At 39.2% G+C, this 4,594-nt stretch overlaps 1 pseudogene; it reads right to left on the bottom strand.

The window, feature by feature from the left end:
• Nucleotides 1-3,591: 3,591 nt before the first annotated feature.
• LOC126254790 (U5 spliceosomal RNA) lies at nucleotides 3,592-3,699 on the bottom strand (annotated as a pseudogene).
• Nucleotides 3,700-4,594: the final 895 nt, after the last annotated feature.

Raw genomic sequence — 4,594 nt, 5'->3', positions numbered from 1 at the left:
ACACTATCAGTCACACACCCATAACTTCACAGCTATTTGGTCCACAAACACCATTTTTTATGCGAAATGTTAAGTAGAAGAAGAACCACAGTGTATAGCATATCTCTAGGAACCTCTTTGTTAGTATATTTCGCAGATCTATGCATACTATGCGAATGTTTGTGCTTGATCTATGATGCCAACGTGTTACGAATTATATCATTAGATGAGCTGTGTTTCAAAGTAGAAAAGATGAACAAGTGCTCATAGCTCTTAAGGAATGCATTTTAGAGCACACGTTTACTGGACTTTTTTTTCTTGTTTTGGTCCATACTACCAGTTCCCAAAATATGGAAAGCAAAGAACCTGCAGTTGAAGTGATTTGCTTCACAGTATCGAAGATGAAAAATTGCTCGTAGCTCTTAGGTATACATTTTCGACCCTGTGTTTACTGAGTCTTTGTTGCTTCTAGTATCGTGTATTTTCAACCGTATGCGTTTACGCCATTAATTATGATACACCCTGTATACTATAATAGGTGAGCGCTGAGACGGACGTTTGTATGAAATAATAGATGTTACCTTAAAAGGTAAAACTTTTCTCATTTCCTCTCCTAGTAATTACAACACAAAGTGCAAGCAAGCAGAAGACTTAGGATATTGAATGCTAGGTAGTACTGTGCGATCCCTGTTTAATAACACGGCCGTTTGGAATGAACAGATTCTCTTCTGTGCAAAGCGAAAATTTGTGGAACTTGCCCTACCGACACAGGCTATCATACATAGTTTTCAGAATCGTATTCGTCTGGCTTGCTCTTCAATAAAAGCGTCAAGAATTTTTCAGAGCTACATTAAGACGCACATCTTGAAAAGCTGTTTCTTACGCTGGTTGCTAAGAAATTTAACCTGGGTGCGCTCGATTGCACTCCGGAGACGCCACGCATTACTGCAAAATTAATAATTTACTCTTTTTCAGCCTAGAAAACAGTAATTAAGATCCACAGCACTAAATATTTTATTTTTGATGAAAAAGTCAGTTTGAATTTTCATATTCAAATGTAACACCAAAGGAAAGATTTATTTAAATCATTTACTATTAGGAAGAAAGAGGACATGGTAAGAGTAGAGAATAGTAGTTACAATCAATTTTGCAGCGGGAAGTTTCGAGGCTGCCTGTCTGTTTGTTCTTTTTGCTCTTATCACCGAATACTTAATAATTTTTCTAGTGGCCAAGGGAGGGTCAGTAGAAACTTTTTCCGCTCCATCAGGCCAGCTAGTACAGCAACAGGACAGAGATTATTTTGCAGAATATCGTTTTTCTTTAAAAAAAAAGCAAAGTAAATTTCTCATAAAATAATGGATAATTTGACAACAATACAACAACTTTGAGAAACTCCATTCTAAAATGCAAGACGTTTTGGAATCCTGGTATCATATCAGAAAAAGATGAAGTGGGACCTTCATCCCATAAGGGTTTCTTAGCCGGTAAAACTTAGAATCTACAAACTATTTTTTGTATTAGCTTTCATGTCATAGTGAACAGGGAACAAATGCCAATGCTACACCGCAGTCAAAAATTAATTCAATTGCAACACAAAAACTACCAACTTGAGCTTCTGGCGTTTTTGAAGGGCTAAACCAGACAGAAAACTGAATTTCAGAGAAACGTAAATATAACATTAACTCTGAATAACAATAACAACAGTGGTTACTTCTTACATTTTCACAGACGCTCAAATATATACTTCTGTGTACTTTACAGAATGTTATCATCATATTCCAGATATGGTTAACGTTTCTAAGAGAACAGCGTGACACTGTGAATAGGTTCTGACACAAGCCTTTAAAGTCACAATAATCAAAGAAAAGTATTGGTGCTTGAGTAATACTAAAGCTTACAATCTGTCATCCACTATGTGCTCTCGGATCCGCATAATGTCACCTACCTACGGCCACTCCACTACACTACACTTCACAGTCAAGAATGAGTATACACATTGTTACAAAGTATAAAAAAACCAGGCTGGTCAAAGTGATTATCTTCCACATCCTCTGCCAATATCATTTCAATGCATCCCACAGCGAAACTAGACTTCAGGGAAAGTAGTTTCAGTGTACGCAGTTTATTGATATTTCATCATTTACTGACCAAAGTCTTCTGGAGCCCAATACGCACCAGCCCTGTGTACGCGTACGTCAATGATGAGCCCCCATCAATTTTACTTAAAAGGTAAGCTGGATAAAAAAAAAACACAGGAAGCAGTAAACAGTTTAGTAATATGTGCCACATCTTCCACGGAGTTCCTGAAAAAGAAACTGCGAAGTGTGGCTAATGTTGTACACAAGTAACTTTCAAACATTAAAGTCAACAGCAGATACATAGTTCTTCATTCTGTGTGTGGGAAGAACTCTTGAAATTCAAGATTTATGTCTCATTGAGACAGATCATATCTAAATTATACCTATCAGGAGACTGCTACTCAATTCAATACTAGGTATCTATGTCATATTCATCAACTGTTATGAACAAAAGAAACAAGTAATTATTATGGAAGAAGCCAGTGCCACTGTTACCAACTCTCTTGGAAATAAGTGAAAAAGAAATCATTTCCAACCTCCTTCAACCGAAATATCACTGACACCATATCTACAAAACACATAGTTGTGCAATAAAAGTAATTTTGTCTTTAAAAACTTAGAAAATCCTATCTTTCATCATTCACTTCGCAAATATCAGCTTATGCGTGGTTGTGGAAGTGCAGTGCAAGTTGGCCGAACGGTTCTAGGCGCTTCAGTCTGGAACCGCGCGACCGCTACGGTCGCAGGTTCGAATCCTGCCTCGGGCATGGATGTGTGTGTTGTCCTTAGGTTAGTTAGGTTTAATAGTTCTAAGTTCTAGGGAACTGATGACCTCAGATGTTAAGTCCCATAGTGCTCAGAGCCATTTGAACCATTTTTTTGCAGTGCAAGTAAACACTCTCGAGATATCTAGCACTGGGGTTGGGTAAGGCCTTTAAGAATTATGCCACTTGTGCCTTTATAACGATTTGCTGTAGAAAGCATTCACATTCGCCCCTGCAAAGCATTGCTCGACAGATTTTTTTTCTGAGTTTATCACAAAAACCCAAAACATTATGAGTACTTCTATGCTATTTGCATATTTAGTTTCCTGAAATTTATGTAACTCGAGCAATAGCATTCTATATTCTTTCTACACCCGCCTGAATAGACAGACGTTGCACGCAATTTCAGGGTAAATGTACTGATTTCAGCGTGTCACAATCCGAAATCAAACCAAAACATTTAATTGACCCGACGTGCTCCGCTACACCACACGCTTCGTTCTCACAATCCAACCTGCCTGTTGTTGCTGCCACTCGTTATTACCTATGATTTTATTGTGATTATGGCTCAGATGGTTCTGAGAACTGTGGGACTTAACATCTGAGGTCATAAGGCCCCTAGACTTAGAACTACTTAAACCTAACTAGCCTAAGGACAGCACACATATCCATGCCCGAGGCAGGATTCGAACCTGCGACCGTAGCAGCAGCGCGGTTCCGGACTGAAGCGCCTAGAACCGCTCGGCCACAACGGCCGGCTTGTGATTATGACTCAGCAGTAGCTGAGCACTATGAAAAATTCCCTAGAGTCTGTTACCCTCGACGGAAATCTTTAGTAAAAGGAGAAAGATTTATTCGTTTTGAAGGGACATCAGAGTGCCCATCAACACTTTTTAAATTTTCTCCTATATTGTTATTTGATTTTCTCGCCCCGTATGGGTGGCGGGTGGGCTGGCAGCAGTATTTCCTCTCTTCAGCCAAGATAAATTGCAAAATGTAACAAACATGGGAAGAAATGTTGTTAAGGAGAAACGTTATGCACGCTCTTAAAAACAGTAAATAAGATAAATTTTATTGGCGTCAACATGCAAAACGTTAAGACTGTTCTCTTTTTTAAATCAGAAATCAAGGGACTAACAGCCGAAAATGAAAATATACAGAGTGGTCAGAAATAATGTGAGAAGCCTGTAAGATTATTCTAGGGTGGGTTGTGCTGAGAAATAACCGACAAGAAAAAAATTCGGTACGTTGCACCGTTTCCGAGTTAATTTGCATTGAATTCGATACGTTGTGCCGCTTCCGAGTTAATTACTATTGAAGTTAGCACAGTCAGGCCGTTGCGCGAGCAAATTCAAGTGGGCAGAGAGAGCCGGTGCCGCCAAACGTGTTCTTCGTTTGGTTTCCTAAAACTGAGCAAGAGAGCGGTACAAATATTGGACTTGTGGCTGTAGTAAGGATCGAAATAGAGCCAAAGGCTGAGAATTCTCGTGCGCTGTCATCTACGCTATGAGAACAACTGACACTGATTGTACCTGACAGGTCACTTGAATTCGCGCGAGCAACGGCCTCGCAGGCTAATTTGTGTTAGTTAATTCGGAAACGGCGCAACATACAGAATTTTTTTTCTTAACAGCACAACCTACCCTGCAACAGCCATACAAGATTTTCAGCTGTTACTTGCCAACCTGTGCACATTTTAAAAACGCTTTGCAAGAAGGTTAAATTTTTCCTCTAAAGAGCACTGAACTTTCACTTAAAATCTGAAGAACCTGC

This window comes from Schistocerca nitens, chromosome 4, assembly GCF_023898315.1.
Source record: "Schistocerca nitens isolate TAMUIC-IGC-003100 chromosome 4, iqSchNite1.1, whole genome shotgun sequence".
Taxonomy (NCBI): Eukaryota; Metazoa; Arthropoda; class Insecta; order Orthoptera; family Acrididae; genus Schistocerca; species Schistocerca nitens.
Note: the sequence above shows the minus strand (reverse complement) of the source record. Positions and strands in the feature narration are given on the sequence as shown.